The sequence below is a fragment of the Octopus bimaculoides genome, chromosome 29 (genome assembly GCF_046866305.1).
Source record: "Octopus bimaculoides isolate indiv1 chromosome 29, ASM4686630v1, whole genome shotgun sequence".
NCBI classification, from domain to species: domain Eukaryota; kingdom Metazoa; phylum Mollusca; class Cephalopoda; order Octopoda; family Octopodidae; genus Octopus; species Octopus bimaculoides.
In genome coordinates, this window is record NC_142956.1 from 2,484,627 (window position 1) to 2,502,126 (window position 17,500).

Genomic DNA, 17,500 nt, shown 5'->3' on the forward strand with positions numbered 1-17,500 from the left:
TCATTTCAGGAAGCTGAAAGAGACTGTGGGGTCACTTTATAGACATCAACCCCAGCAGGGCATTCAATATTGATGTATACATCATATATATATACACGCGTGAATGTGTGTAGAGGGTATTTTCAGGAGAAGAGGTCTTTAAGCCGGTTAAACGATGACCAGTTTAAATTTTTAAATACCCCCCCAACAGCTTATATCTGTGTAGAAACCCCCGCCAAAAATACTGTAGAGTATGTGTGTGTGTGTATATATAATATATATCAATGTATATGGAGTATATATATAGGGTAGGTGAGTGTATATATCAATAATGATCGTTATACAGCTGGAAGTATGTATATATATAAATGTGTGTGTGTGTAGACAGAGACAGTTGTATATAATGTGTAGTAGTGATAGAGTGGGACTCCTGTGTGAATAGACACAAAAGTGTGTGTGTGTATGTGTGTGTGAGTGTACCTCCTACTCCCGTACTATCTCTATATGTGTGTGCTTCACTCTTTAGCTATAATGCGTTGGCTACGTCTAATGTATGTGTGTGTGCGTGTGTGAGACAGTGGTGATGGTCAGAGTAGACGAAGTGAAAGAGGAAAATGAATGAGAGTGAGATATACAGAGAAAGAGTGAGAGAGAGTGACTGAGAGTCAGATTGACAAAGAGAAGGAGAGAGAGTGACTGCCGTATGTATGTGTATGTATGTGTGTGTATGGTAGAGTGGTGGCGGTCAGAGTAGACGAAGCGAGTAAGATACACTGTCTGATGTGTGTGTATATGTATGTGTACGTTGTGCATACAGTGGTGATGGTCAGAGTAGACCAAGCAAGAGAGAGAATGAATGAGAGTCAGATACATAGAAAGAGGGAGAGAGAGAGAGACTCTCCTTTCTGCTGTTACCGTTGTTACTGGTGGTAGTGGTCAGAGTAGAAGGGGAGGCAGACAAAGACAATGAGGGAGAGACCCTGTCCTTCTTGGTACTACTGTCACTGTTGTGTATATGTGTGTATTTGTGTGTGTGTGTGTATGCGGTTCCTACTCACTGTGTTTGTTACGTATGCTCTGTGTGTACGTATGTGTGAGCTGTAGTGGTAGTAGTTAGAGTAAAAGAAAAGAGCGAAATAAAGATAATGAGAGAGGGGGAAAAGAGAGACTCCGTCCGGTTGTTTACCGTTGTGTGTGTATATATGTATGTGTGTGTGTGTGTATACGTATTTTCTATATGTACGTATGTGTGCGGTGGAGTGGTGATGGTCAGAGTAAAAGACAAGAGAGGGGCATTCCCTTCCTGCTGCTGTTACTTATTACTATTGTGGTGGTAGTGGTCAGAGTAGAAGGGGAGGGACTTCTCCATGCTTCTGCCGTTATTTAGCACCAGGTCTATAGTCAGTCAGGCCTCTGCATATCAAGAGATATTCCAACCGTGACCGTCCTGTGTTTGGTATATCTGGGACTACATCGTCCAAAGTGCTCGTCCTTTTTTTTTTTCTTGGCAGACAGTATAAAACAATTTGAGAGAGATTTGGCTGCTATTTCTAGCAAGTCTGACAACCACGTAGCTGCTCCCTCGTTTGCCCGTTGTTGCTACTGTCGTTGCTATTAGTGATGATGGTAATGGTGAGAGTAGAAGAGGAGAGAGACACACCACCTCCCTCACTGTTACTATTGATACTTGTTCTGTTGACGACGATGGTGAGGAGGAGGATGATAATGATGTTTGCAGCAACAGCTGTAGTAGTAGTAGTAGTAGTAAGGAAGAAAAAGACGAGGAACATATGTAGAGTGAAGGGGAGAGAAAGAACTACATGTTGAGAGAGAGGTGGAAAGAGAAATAGATACATGTGCAGGGGGAGAGAAAGAGAGGGATGCTCTTTATTACTATAATGATGGTGATGATGATGATGATGATAATGCTAGACGTTGTAATGAAAGGAGGAGGAACACTCTCTTGTTACTTATAACGATGATGATGATGGGGGGGGGGGGGGGAGGCAGTGTCTGCAGCAACAGAATACTGCAGTGGTAGTGGTCGGAGTAAGAGTAAGAAAGAAAAAGAGAGAAAGAGAGTAATAGAGAGAGAGAGAGAGAGAGTGAGAGGGACCTTCGAATTTGTTTGTGATGATGTCGCTGGTGATGATGATGATGATGAAACGTAGTAGTGGTGGTAAGAGGAGGAAGGAAGAGATGGTGTTTTGCCTCAATTGCTTCTGTTGATGCTAATGATGATGATGACTGCAGCAACAGACGATACAACAGTAGTAGTGGTTGTGGTTGTGGTGGTGGGAGATGAAGGGGAGGAAGAGAGAGAGTGAGAGAGAGTGAGAGAGGGAGACTCAGTTCTGTTGTTAATGGTAATGATGATGGTAGTGAATGTAGTAGCGGTAAGAGTTAAAGCACAGAGAGAGAGAGATAAAGAGTGAGAGACAGACAGAGCGGGACCCTCTCCTGTTGTTGTTGCTGCAAATGATGATGATGACGGATGGATATAGTGGCGGTAAGAGTTGAAGAGGGAGGCAGTCAATGAAGGTGGATATAGTAGTGGTAAGAGTTGAAGGGGAGAGAGAGAGAGAGAGAGAGACTTATTGCTTCTCTTTCTCTCTCTCGTATTTACTGTAGACATTGATAATGGTGATGATGATGATTGCAGCAACGGACGAGAATGCGGTGAGAGTAGGAGGCAGAAAGGGGAGAGAGAGAAAGAAAGAGAGAGGAGAGAGAGATAGAAAGAGAGACTGTGCTGCTACTGTTGATTGTGATGATGATGCTGGTGGTAACTGAAGGGGAGGGACACTCTCACTGAGTTTGCCGCAACACATGACAGTAGTAGTGGCGGTCTTAATAGTAATAGTGGTGGTGGGAGTAGATTAGAACACACCCCTCTCTTTGCGCTGCTGTTTGTATTGCTAGTACTGATGATGCTTGCAGCAACAGCTGCAGCAGGAAAGGAGCCGAAGAAAAGGAGGGAAAGCAAGAAAAGGGTAAATGAAAGATGAGGGGGAGAGAAAGAGATAGAGTAAGAGAAGAGAATGGGTAGAAGTGTAAAGTGGGAGCGAGAAGTAGAAATAAAGAAAGGGGGGTGCATAGACGAAGGGAAGGGGAGGCAGGCCCGACGAAGCAACAGAAGATGAGAGGGAAGAAGCAACAGACGATGAAGAGTAGGAGGAGGAGGAAAGAAAATGAAGAAAAAGTAGAAAGTGAGGAAGACAAACAAGAAGATATAGAGAGAGAAAAGGAGGAAAGTTGAAGGGGAGGTAGTGAAAGGGAAATTAAGGTATAAGGGTGAGAGGGAAATGAAATGGTAATAATTAACGAGGGGAGAAGGCGAAGGAGGAAGAGCAAGTGAGGGAGAGGAAGAGAGGAAGGAATTGGATAGAAAAAGAGGGAGAAGCAGTAGAAAAAGAGAGAGAAGGGGAGGTGTGAGAGAGAAGGGGAGGTGTGAGAGAGACGGTATCAGTAGAGTGGGATAAAAAAAAAGGTGACGAAGAGAAGCAGGGTAAAGTGAAAGGGGGAAATGAGAAATAGACGGAGGGAAGGGGAGGAGAAGGAGAATGAAGAGAAGTAACTAAAAGACAAGAGAGGAGGGAGGGCGAAGGTGAACGAAGAAGACCAAGATGTTTTGAGAGAGAGAGAGAGAGAAGTAGCTGGAGGCAGCCGGCAACGAACAGTGTAAAACTGAAAAGAGAGGGAAAGAAAGAAAGGGACAAAAGAGAAAGAGAGAAGCCGGTTTAAAAATGCCGACGGAGAGAAGTACGAGTAGCGGCAGCAGGTGACAAAAAAGACAGAGGGAAAGAAGGGGAGGCGAGAGAGAGAGAGAGAGAGAAGCCGGCAAGAAATAGAGATAGGTTAGGAGGAGTGAGAGAAAGCAGACGATAAGGAAAGTGAGCTTAGAACAATAAGAGAGAGGGAGGACAGGTATAAGAAGGGGAGGAACGTAAGAAAAACGCGAGAGGTAGAATGAGAGTAATAAGAGGAACAAGAAAGAGTTAGATGCTGACAACAGAGAGAGAGAAAGAGACTAAAAGAGTTGAAAGAGGAAGAGGCAAGTTGGAGAAGAAGAGATAAGACGTGGGTGGTTATATACCCGTCTCTCTCTCTCTCTCTCTGCACAGCACAAAGGTCAGGTCATCAATATTGCTTTAAGATCCTCTTGGAGAAGACTGCATTGTTTAATAGGAGTAATAGTTGAAGGTGGTGGTGGTGGTATCGTAGTGGTAGAAGTACTAACGGTGCAACTGTGACCATCACGGCACAATGTACCAAGAGTTCCATCGTTCAATGTGTCCGCCTTTTCCAACAGGATAGGATTTAATAGAGGCAACCTGGTTGCTATATCTAACACGTCAAATTAAAGTAGTAGTAGTAGTAGTAGTAGTAGTGTAGACGTGACCATCGCGTCGGATTTTAACAGATGTTGGCACTCCGTCGCTTACGACGTCGAGGGTTCCAGTTGATCCGATCAACGGAATAGCCTGCTCGTGAAATTAACGTGCAAGTGGCTGAGCACTCCACAGACACGTGTACCCTTAACGTAGTTCTCGGGGATATTCAGCATGACCCTTTGAATTACAGGCACAACAGAAACAGGAAGTAAGAGTGAGAGAAAGTTGTGGTGAAAGAGTAGAGCAGGGTTCGCCACCATCCCCTGCCGGAGCCTCGTGGGGCTTTAGGTGTTTTCGCTCAATAAACACTCACAATGCCCGGTCTGGGAATCGAAACCGCGATCCTATGACCGCGAGTCCGCTGCCCTAACCACTGGGCCATTGCGCCTCCACTAGGATTTTAACAGTAGGTCAACGCCTAATTGAGTAGACCAAAATGTGTCTTGAGCAAGAAAAGAAGTGTGCCTTCTCCTGGAATTGTATTCCATTCTGACCTTGTGCCCTCCCATTGAAAAATTCCTGGGATCGCGCCTGAAAGGGTTAGGTTTAGGGCTCAGGGCATACTCGAAAAAGGAGCAAGTACTGAGATAAAACATGAAATTGAAGGACCGAGTTACTGTCGAAGTGACAGAGTTATAATAAAACTAAGGAGACAAAAATAGTTAACTTAAATGTAATGTGCCTTTCATCTTTTACTTTTTGTTTTGTTTCAGTCATAAGACTGGGGCCATGCTGGAGCACCACCTTGAGGAATTTTAGTCAAGTAATCGACCCCCATTACTCTTTTACTCTTTTACTTGTTTCAGTCATTTGACTGCCGCCATGCTGGAGCACCGCTTTTAATAGAGCTAATCGACCCCAGGACATTCTTTGTAAGCCTAGTACTTATTCTATCGGCCTCTTTTGCCGAACCGCTAGGTTACGGGGACGTAAACACACCACCATCGGTTGTCAAGCGATGTTGGGGGGAAAAACACAGACACACAAACATATACACACATATATATATACATATATACGACGAGCTTCTTTCAGTTTCCGTCTACCAAATCCACTCACAAGGCTTTGGTCGGGGACAGAAATATACACACAGTAGCGTGTACGCAATAGTTAATATTACAGCGATATTAGGCGGGAAATTACTGAGTTTTAGCCTTAAATTAATTAGACACACTCTTCCAGATTTAATTCACTAATAATTTCAGTACTCTTAATGTTCAAAATTATTTCGGCTGCTTATTGACTCCTCGGATAACCCCACAGACCCTTTAGGAGTCAATAGCGACCCCTGTTATAGTCAATACTGACCCCTGTTATAGTTTGAAGCGAAGCTTAGTATTGAAACCTCACAGCATCAGTAACAAGCTCCAGACCACAGTTAGGTCAGGTGACATGTTTTGAACTGGATATTGGATAAAGATCCTTTCCAAGGGATTACCTCATAAGGCCGATTTCCTTGTTTCTGTGGCGTATACGTCCCCCACCTGGACGAGACGCCGGTCCGTCGCAGGATCACTCATTTTGCTATATGAGTAGAATGAAGTGTCTTGTTCAAGAACACAACGCCTCGCTCAGTTCAGGAGCCGAAACCACAAATTTTACGATCATGGGACCAAAACCCAGGTCACCATTCTGTGACGTATCTTGGTTACTGACCAATTAACTTGCTGGAATATCACCCCATATTAGAGACAGACTATTGTGGTTATATAAATACAACACACGTACACAAATTAGAAAGAGCAGCACCTAGGAAACACAAGCAACAAGCCCTTCACATTGATAAGTTTTCATTGGTTGATGATCAGTCCTAGTGCAAAGGTTACTTCAAACTAGGATGGTCAGACCATTATTCCTGCCTCTCACGCCAAGGTAATCCGTTCCGTTAGTAATGTAATTACAAACTACATTCGGCTCTAGCACACTACCTTACACGACTGGCGAACCGCAGTTAAAAATGTAAATACTGGTGGTTATATGCAAGAAGCTTGCTACCCAACCACGCGGTTCCGGCTTCAATCCCACAGCGTGAGACCTTGAGCAAATGTCTTCTAATAGAGCCTTGGGCCGTCGAACGCCTTGAGTGGGTTTGGTAGAGGGAAAGTGAAAGAGTCGTTAGAAGGACCTCACATTACATTATGAATGAGTCGTTTTAATGATTTTTTTTTCTAGCAATGGCTTTGCTCGTATAGAGAAAGCAACCACTATATCTATATATATGTGTGTGTGTGTGTGTGTGTAGATAGATAGGTGGAGGCGCAATGGCTCAGTGGTTAGCGCAGCGAACTCGCCGTTATAGGATCGCGGTTTCGATTCCCAGACCGGGCGTTGTGAGTGTTTATTGAGCGAAAACACCTAAAGCTCCACGAGGCTCCGGCAGGGGATGGTGGCGAACCCTGCTGTACTCTTCCACCACAACTTTCTCTCACTCTTACTTCCTGTTTCTGTTGTGCCTGTAATTCAAAGGGTCAGCCTTGTCACACTCTGTGTCACGCTGAATCTCCCCGAGAACTACGTTAAGGGTACACGTGTCTGTGGAGTGCTCAGCCACTTGCACATTAATTTCACGAGCAGGCTGTTCTGTTGATCGGATCAACTGGAAACCTCGACATCGTAAGCGACGGAGTGCCAACAACAACAGATAGAGAGATAGATAGAGAGAGAGTGTGTGTGAGAGGTGGATAGATAGATAGATAGATAGATAGATAGATATACATTCAAATATGAATTAGAAGCAGCTCGAAAAAACTATGACGAAACATCAATGTTTGTCTCTCCGAGAAGGGACATATGTGAATTGTCTCGCTTGACTCAGACTTACCTCCAGGTGTCTTTTACACCAGACGCAAAGAATATATGCTCTTACGCCTATAAACCACAGCCGACCCACGAACTAACAACTCATATACCTTGTGTATATGAGTTGTGTGTGTGTGTAAAAACAAAAGACGAAGACAGGTGTACGAACAACAAACAAGTGTATGTATTAATTTGACGTTCGGGAAAAAAGAAAAAGTCTTACATTTCGAGCCTACGCTCTTCAGCAGAAAGGAATAAGAGAAGATAAACAGAGAATGAAAAAAAAAATACTTGTTGAGTTCAGCGGTCCAACATTGCGAATATACATACATATATATATATATATATATATATATATATATATATATATATATATATATATATATATATATATCAAAAGCGACTCCAGGTCATCAGCGTCTCTCGGGCTCATCACAGATTTTGTATAAGACACATACCTGCCTGAAGAATTTCACGTTTTTCCATAATATATGTTGACCCCCATTTTTATATCTAACACTATGTCTTTCTCCATAGCAACCCTGCAAAACACAACTGATGTTTGCGCACAGATGCACAGAATAACAGCAATCAAATTACGAGAGCGGAGAGCACAACAAACATCAGCGATGTGACCGTCGCTTGTACTCTTGATAAGAGGTGCCAGTTAGTCTTTTACACATACCAGAAGAAAATGGAGATTGTGAAGTTAATAAGAGTTTATTATGAACAACCAATTAATCATTATCCCTTACAGCTGTTTCAATTATACACAGGGAAATTAATTAAATATCAAGTTCATATTTCTGAGCAAAATCTCTTCAGACGGGATAAAAATACCCTTAGATGTTTTGTATGTTTGTTTGTTCATCACAGCAGAATATATGGAATATGAAGGGTTTAGTTCACTTGTGATCTAAACGAATAGGTATGCTGAGTTAATGCGCAGTTGGTCGAGTGTTAGATTGAAAGATAACTGCTGAGGCTGGATCTAGGGATACGTGTTAGGGTTCCGTTATAGCAGGTATATATTATATTAGAGGAAAAATCAAAACCAAACCAGAACGAGTATCTCAAGTCATTTAGAAAATTTATTTAAGATAAAGTGAATTTGAAGTCTTACAGCCGTTTCTGGGATAACCCAAGTGGTTGGTTAGCATGTTCGTGCACTGGATATTCTGTCATCAGAGACAAGGTATGAATATTTTAAACGGGGAGTGTGTGTGTGTGTACCTTTGTGTCTGTGTCCCTGTACCATCGCTTGACAATTGACATTGGTGTGTTTATGTCCCCATAATTTAGAAGTTCAGAAAAAAGAATAAGTCCTGGGATCGATTTGTTCGACTAGAGTGAGTGCTCCAGCATGGTCGCAGTCAAAAGACTGAAACAAGTAAAAAAAATAGAGGATTTGGTCGGCCCAGGGTTTTTGTAGAAGACATTTGCTCAAGGTGCCGTGTAGTGGAATTGAACCCGAAACCATGTAGTTGGAAAGCGAGCTTCTTAACCACACAGCCATGGAGAAAAAAAATTATAAGATAGTTTTTCACTGGTAACTGAAAATGTTTTGGATTGTAATAGCAGACGAGGTCGGGAGAATAAGCGTGGAATGAAAACATTTCGTTGGGGGGGGGGGGGGCGGTCAAAATGGCGGCTTCAATTCCATGGGACATAATTTAAGAAATGGGCAATCCGTCGGTTACGACGATGAGTGGTCCCAGTCGATCCGATCAACGGAACAACCAGCTCGTGAAATTATCTTACAAGTGGCTGAGTACTCCGTAGACACGTGTACCCCTTAACGTAGTTCTCAGGGAGATTCAGCATGACACAGAGTGTGACAAGGCTGACCCCTTTAGAGTTACAGGTACAACTTTTGTCAGGTGAGTAGACAGGAACAAGGACACAGCACGCTGCTGGGAATCGAACTCATGGCCTTATGACTCTGAGCTGCATACCGTAACCAGCAAATGTAAACTGGTCCTCCGTCACTTACGACGCGGAGTATTCCAGGTGGTCCAACCAGCGGAATAGTGTATTTATAATATTAACGTGCATGTGGTTGAGTACTCCACAGGCGTGCAAACCCTTACTGCAGTTCTCGGGGTGATTCAGCGGGACACAGAATGCGACGAGGCTGGCCCCTTGTGAATTACAGGTAAATCTAATTTTTGGCAGGTGAGTGAACTGGAGCAACATGAAATAAAGTGTCACTCCGTCGGTTACGACGATGTCGGCTGCAGTCGATCCGATCAACGGAACAACCAGCTCGTGAAATTATCTTGCAAGTGGTTGAGTACTCCGTAGACACGAGTATTCCTTAACGTAGTTCTCGGGGAGATTCGCTGTGTGACAGAATGTGACCAGGCTGACCCCTTGTGAATTACAGATACAACTCATTTTTACCAGCTGAATGAGATGGAGAAACGAGAAATAAAGTGCACTGCCGAGTATTGACCTCACGACCTTACGATCGCGAGCCGGGTATCCTAACCATGGGTATCTAACCCTTTAGCCACTTGCCATGGGATATACGGAGGGTAGTCAAAGATTCTCCGCACGTTCGCCATAGCATATCTTTATTATTGTCACACTGCCTTTTGCGCATGCGTGCTTATATTTGGTAGTGAAGGCGCGTGGCTCAGTGGTTAGGGCATTCGGCTCACTATCGTAAGGTAGTGAGTTCAATTCCCGGCGATGCGTTGTGTCCTTGAGCAAGACACTTTACTTCCATGTTGCTCCAGACCACTCAGCTGGCAAAAATGAGTTGCACCTGTATTTCAAAGGGCCGGCCTTGTCACATTTTGTGTCACGATGAATCTCCCCCGAGAACTACGTTAAGGGTTCACGTGTCTGTGGAGTGCTCAGCCACTTGCATGTTAATTTCATTAGCAAGCTGTTCCGTTGATCGGATCAACTGGAACCCTCGACGTCGTAAGCGACGGAGTGCTTATATTTGGTACTATTGTGGTCACGTGATCGAAGTTTGAGCCTGATAGCGCCATTTTTCTTTCTGGCTTTACAGCGTAAACATGGCCGCTTCACTAGCAATGTGCACGAAAGAAGAACAAGGCGTAAAAGAGTGCAACTTTGAGCAGAATAGTCACAGGAGATGAAACCCGGGTTCAGCATTATACAGCAAAATCCAAACGATGGAGTATGGAGTGGAAACAAAGGTGATGCTAACCCTTCTTTTGGGACTCAAAAGGGCCTATATTGGAAGATTACCTGGAAAAGGGGTCTACGATCAACAGTGCAAGGTACAGTGGTTTTCTGGCCCCAAAAACTGGAGCCAGCAATTCGCACCAAACATCGAAGCCTATTGTCGGTTGTCAATCGATGGTAGGGGGACAAACAGACACACAAATACATACTTATGTACACACACACGCACACACACACACACACACATTTTATATATATATATATATATATATATATATATATATACCAACCCATGCTAGCATGGAAAGCAGACGTTAAACGACGATGATATATATATATATATATATACATATACATATATATATATATATATATATATATATATATATATGTATATAGTTTTAGGGAAAATAACCAAGTTTCAAGAACTCATCGATGAAAATCCACTATCACATATAGAAAAATTAACAATTAAAAGCACAATAAATGAGTATAATATAAAGCAAAGTAAATATCATAAGATAAATATAATAAAATGATTACACGTGTTTCATAACTAATTTTCAAATAGAAAGGAAATTTAAATCGATTAAAATCAATTGAAATTATCGAAAATTAAATTCTATTCAAAAATATACCTAATCGTCAGATCTTAAGTAGAACAATAATTAGATATATATATCTCAACCAACAATAAGTACCAAATGAATTAATATGAAATACTTATTTTATAAAGATAGAAAAATTATTAAAAATATCAAAATAATAACCATTCAATAATCCTCCCTTCCTCCATTATAATAACATGTATATTATATACAAAAAACAGCTTACATAAATTATCATTGTTTTAAATTATCTTTGTTTTTAGCTTTAAATAGTATAGCTTTAACTATTACACCGGTTAAATATGTACTAATTTTATCTTCATTATTATTTTAAACTTAAACTTCGTTCAAATTGTATTTAAAACAATGATAATTTATGTAAGCTGTTTTTTGTATATAATATACATGTTATTATAATGGAGGAAGGGAGGATTATTGAATGGTTATTATTTTGATATTTTTAATAATTTTTCTATCTTTATAAAATAAGTATTTCATATTAATTCATTTGGTACTTATTGTTGGTTGAGATATATATATATATCTAATTATTGTTCTACTTAAGATCTGACGATTAGCTATATTTTTGAATAGAATTTAATTTTCGATAATTTCAATTGATTTTAATCGATTTAAATTTCCTTTCTATTTGAAAATTAGTTATGAAACACGTGTAATCATTTTATTATATTTATCTTATGATATTTACTTTGCTTTATATTATACTCATTTATTGTGCTTTTAATTGTTAATTTTTCTATATGTGATAGTGGATTTTCATCGATGAGTTCTTGAAACTTGGTTATTTTCCCTAAAACTATATATTTTATATATATTTTATCTATAAAGCTCAATTTAATTTTAATTTTTTATAAATTGATTTTAATTGAGGTTTTACCTGTAATTTTGGATTTTGTCCCTAATATTATATATATATATATGTATATATATATATATATATATATATATATATATATATATATATATATATATATATTTAAAATGTATTATTCATTTAAATAATGAATAATACATAGTCTATTGACTGTTTTTTTACTCTCGCTAGACCACTGGTGGTAAATAAAATTTCTAAAATTGTTTTTGCTACCCTATGATTTATTAATATATATATAGAAATATATATATTTGTGTGCGTGTCTTTTTGTCTGTGTTTGCGCTCCCCACTGCTGGATAAACCAGTGTTGGAGTGTTTGCGTCCCCGTAACTTAGCGGTTCAGCAATAAGACACCGATGGAATAAGGAATAAGTACCGGGCTTAAAAAGTAAGAACTGGAGTCGATTCATTCGAATAAATAAATATTGAAGGCGGTGCCCCAGCATGGCCACAGTATACCCTAAAGTATACCTGCTTGTCTACCCTAAAAATTATTCTCTAACCGATACCTTCTTCCCCACTAAACGCCGATCCCGCTGGAATCTCTCAATCACCCCACCTCACCGACGTCGTCCACGTATTTTCTCCAAACCACGAGCAAATTTACTGTCTAGCGTCAGTCTTTAACGCTCTTGGGGACACGTGACACACAAGGGCGCTGCCCCGCCTTTCCTTCAAGCTGAGTATGATATAATCACTACCACCACCACCACTGCAGCCATCACTACTACTACTACTACTACTACTGCTGCTGCGGCCACCACCACCACCGCTGCTACTACCACTACTACTATGCTACGGCTGGCCGTTGCGTGTCTGTCTGCTTTTGAAAAGTGCATCAAGATGTTTGCCCGGTCTGCGCCAGAGAGAGAGAGAGAGAGAGAGAAAGAGAGAGAGAGAGAGAGAGAGAGAGAAAGAGAGAGAGAGAGAATCACTGGAGCGTGGAGAGAAACAGTGGCATTAGCAGCAACTGCAGAGATTCAGTGAAGCGAGGAGGAGGAAGCGGCAGAAAGTCACTGATGCATGGCGAAACAAAGAAGGTTGGCAGGAACAAGGAGGAATGGCTGTGACAGAGAGACGCAGTCGGGAGTCGAATTCAAGATGGCTACTCTGCGTTCTCTTCTGCTTTCGCTCGTTTCACTCATTTCGTTGCGGCCATGCTGGGGCACCGCCGTGAAGACATTTTTGCTCAAAGGAATTGAATGAAATCAGTATTCTTTTAACTGTTTCAGCCATTTATTTGACTGCAGCCATGCTGGAGCATCGTCTTTTTATTCGAACAGATCGACCACCTCCACACCCCACCCAACCCAGGACTTATTCTTTGTAAGCCTAGTACTTTATTCTATCGGCCTCTTTTTGCCGAACTCCCAAGTTACGGGGACGTAAACACACCAACACCGGTTGTCAAGTGGTAATGGGAGCGCGGACAGACAGACAGACACAAATACACACACACACACACACACACACAAGCATACATACATACATACATACATACATACATACATACATACATATACAACGGGCTTCTTTCAGTTTCCGTCTACCAAATTAACTCACAAAGCTTTGCTTGGCCCGAGGCTGTAGCAGAAGACACTTGCCAAAGGTGTCATGTAGTGGGACTGAACCCAGAACCATGTGGTTGGGAAGCAAGCTTCTTTATTTCATTAAATTGGCCATTAGGGCCTTACAAAGAGGGGACAAACAAGGACAGACAAACGTAAAGAAGGTGCGGGCTGGACACGGACATTAATGAGATGAGGGTGATAACAAAAAAAGTTTGAAATAAAAAATGGGAGGGGCACCGGCGCCCACCGACCGATAACCCCTCGAAAACATTGTTCAATTTATATATTAAAAAAAAGGACCCCAATCATTTGGGTCCCCAAGCAATTTGACTCGTCGCCCGCAGACAACTCTGCAGCGACAAGTCAGGACCCGCAAAAAGGAATGCGAACAGTTTTTTGTCAAGGTTCTCCATGACCCTTGACAACAATGAATGCTGTATTATCTCCGCAGCTACCCGCGGCGGCCTACCACACAGCCACGCCTTTGCACTGATAATCTGGTATGGTTGGGCATCTAACTATGCCCCTAGGTCCGCCAACAGATTTCCAAACAATCACAACGGCGATACATACGTAGGGAATAAATGAGATATAAACAGGCATTTATTATAATTTCTTTATTAATCTCTCTCTCTCTTTCTTTCTTTCTTTCTTTCTTTCTTTCTTTCTCTTTCTCTCTCTCTCTCTCTCTCTCTTTCTCTCTCTCTCTCTTTCTCTCTCTCTCTCTCTCTCTCTCTCTCTTTCTCTCTCTCTCTCTCTCTCTCTCTCTATATATATATATTACACATATCAGAAAAACATAGAGAGAATTGTACATTCTTTAATTAGCTCATGCACGTTTCGGATAGAGTGGCATCTCAAAATTCTGTGATGCGAAAAATCATTCATATTTATTTATCGATCCAATATTTGATTGATCAAATTACCATCGTTATCAGAGCATTTACCGCACTTCTAATTTCTGGCACCCTGTCTCTTACAACGAAGAGTGTTGGTTCCTAGTTAATCCAATCAACGTAGGTCTCAAGATTCAGTGTGACACCAAATATGAAAAGGCTGGCCCTTTTGAATTACAAGTACAATTCATTTTTGCCAGATGAGTGGTCTGCAGTAACGTGAAATAAAGTGTCTTGCTCAACGACACGGCATGCAACCGGGAATCGAATCCACGCGCCTTTACTTTCGGATTGACAAACTGGAGAGATAGCTGCAATTAAATTTTACGGGAGATTAATATAATAATGGCTTTCAATGGACAATTTAATTAGGCAGGTTTGATACCTGCAGAGTGCACACAAAGTATTCACCTATATTTTAATCCCGTTTTTTTTTCCTTTGTACACACGTACACGCATCTTCATCACCATTGATCTGTGCTGACTGACTGGCTGGCTGATTACAAAGAGTTAATTAAATCAAATAATATATTGAACTGGTATTTATTTTATCGATCTTCCCTTGAAAATCAATATAAACAAGAAATAAATGAAGTTAACCTCATTTATTTGGGGATCCACCATGTAATTTTTATTAAAATTTTAACACAGAAGAACACTTATGGTATTTCTGTTAACTACTAACACGAAGTCATGACGTGCCGTGCGTGACCATCATGTTGTAGCATAAGAAGAGTGATTCGAGACAGATTTGGTTGTCATTTCTAGCAAGTCGGTTGACCCGAAATAAGATTATCGCGTGTAAAAATTGAGACAGATCACATAACAGGAGATATAAGAGATTAACTAATAAAGAAGGCATGATGGCAGACACAAACGCGGAGCGGGGTCGACGAGGTCACAGTTTCGCTTCAGTGAGTGGGAAGCCGAGATTTCGCCCGCATGCAACAAGACGAGGGAGTGGCAATGGTAAGTAGAAGGCCTAAGTAAGTCGGGTTCAGTTCGGACATTAGAGCGGAGGGAGGACAGACTGGAAATAAAGAACGGCGAAATAGGAAGAAAAACACAATAAAAAAACATAATTAAGAAAGGGAAAAAAATACAAATAAAAGGTAAAAAAAAGTAAAGATGTGTGGTGGGGGTGGCGGAGTGAAATAAAAGAAAGAGAGAACTAAGACAGAGGTTGGGGTAGGAGGAAAAGAAGAATGAGGGATTGTAAGAGGGTTAGGGTGAGTGACAGAGAGAGGGAGAGGAAGAGAAATTATTAGTATCGGAGTGAGAGTAAAGCAGACGATAGATGTGAGAGAAAGAGAGGAAAAATAGAGGAAGAAGGGGAGCAATGATAGGGAGGAAGATAAGAGAAAGAGAGGGAGTACAAAGGGGGAGAAGTAAGAGTTGGCGCTAGAAATGTGGTGAGGAAGGAAGGATGAGGTGAATAGGGAAAAGGAGAGACAGAGAGCTAATAGGGAGAGAGAAAATGGGAGATAGAGAGGGAAAGTGTAATAGAAGAAATAGTTAAGATTGAAGAAGAGAGAGATGAAATAGTATTAGAGAAAGAGAGGGGTAGTAAGAGGGTTAAACAGTGTTGAGAGATAGAGAAAAAAGAGAGTAAGTGGAAGAGAGAAAAAGAGATAAAGAGAGATGGCGAGGGAGAGGATGAACGACAGATAAATAATCAAAGAGAGATGGAGTGAAGAGGTAATGATAGTATGAGAGAGAGAGAGAGAGAGAAGCAGCAAATCAATAAAAGCAGACGATAAAGGAAAAGAAGGTGATAATGACGGATGTGGTAAGAGGAATGGGAAGAGTTAGTGTAATAAAAGACAGAGACGTAGAACTGTGGTAGGAGCAGAGACGTATGATAGTAACATATGAAATAGAGAGAGGGGGATACAGACAATTAGAGAAACAGAGGGAGAAGCCGAGAGTGCAATGAGGTTAGGAAGAGGTGGAGAGTGAATGCACATGCATCGTGGAGGGAGGAGGGGGTAAAAAGCAGACGATGCAGGAGGAAGAAGCCGGAAAGAGAAAGAAGGGGAGGAGATACATGTTTGTATAGGAGTGGAAGGGTGAGAAAGACATCGGTTGTTCCGTGGTGGTGGCGGTGGAGTAGGGAAGTCAACAAGTAAGGTGGTGGGAGGGAGAGATAAGGAGGAAGGAAACAGTAGTGAGGTGGTGGTGACGTTGAGACAATGTTGAAAGGTTAAGCAGTTGTAGTAGTCGTAGTGGTAATAGAGAGGTATGGTGGGAGGTTGAGATAATGTGGTGGTAGGTAATGCGGCCGGTACTATTATGGTGGTGGTGGTGGTGATGGTGGTGGTTGTAGCGCCGGCTATAAATCTGGTGGTGGTGGGAGAAGGGAAAGCTATTATGTGTGTGGTGGCGATGGAGAGGGAGAGAAAGAGATAGAGAAAGAGAAATAGAGTGAAAAAGAGAAAGACAAATAGACAGTAAGAGAGAGAGAGACAAACACAAAGAGAAAAAGAAAGAGAGAGAGAGTGGAGCAGGGAAAGGTATTATGTATATGGTGGCGATGGGGAAGGAGAGAAAGAGATAGAGAAAGAGAAATAGACATTAAGAGACAGAGAGAGACAAACACAAAGAGAAAAAGAAAGAGAGTATAAATATAATGGTGGCGTGAAGGTGATGACGGTGGCAATGAACTTGCACCCCATGAAGGAGGTGGCGGTGGATACTATAAATATAATGGTGGTGGTGGAGGTGGATGGATATCGGTGAAGTGTAGCCATAGGGTGGAGGGAGGGATAGTAGTAGTAGTAAATAGTATGTATTGATAGTGGTGGTGGCGGTGAAGGTGGTGACGATGGTAGGTGAACCGGTTGAAGGAGTAGCAGTAGGAGTAGATGGTAATAGTGGTGATGGTTTAACCCTAGGTCAAATCGTGGTTGAGCAAGACCCGAGTATGATTTGAAGGAGAGCTTTGGCTGCTATTTCTAGCAGGGCGACGCTTCGCTGTTGACTGTGTGTTAGTAGTGATGTAGTAGAAGTTCCTTGTGGTAGTAGTAGTAGTAGTAGTAGTTGTACTAGTAGTAGTTGTAGTAGATGGTGCTGTGGTGTATGTGTTTGTGCGGTAGTGTAGCAGTTTTGTGGTGAAGCTGCAGCGTGGGCGTTAATGCTGCAGTGGTCATGCACTTCGAATGGTAGCGTAGCGGTTGTGGTGCAGTGTGGTCGTCTG

At 41.7% G+C, this 17,500-nt stretch overlaps 1 protein-coding gene across 6 annotated transcripts in view; it reads right to left on the minus strand.

Moving 5' to 3' along the window:
- Nucleotides 1-17,500, minus strand: part of LOC106874315 (uncharacterized) — a 297,482-nt gene that overhangs the window by 152,589 nt on the left and 127,393 nt on the right. The window lies entirely within an intron of this gene.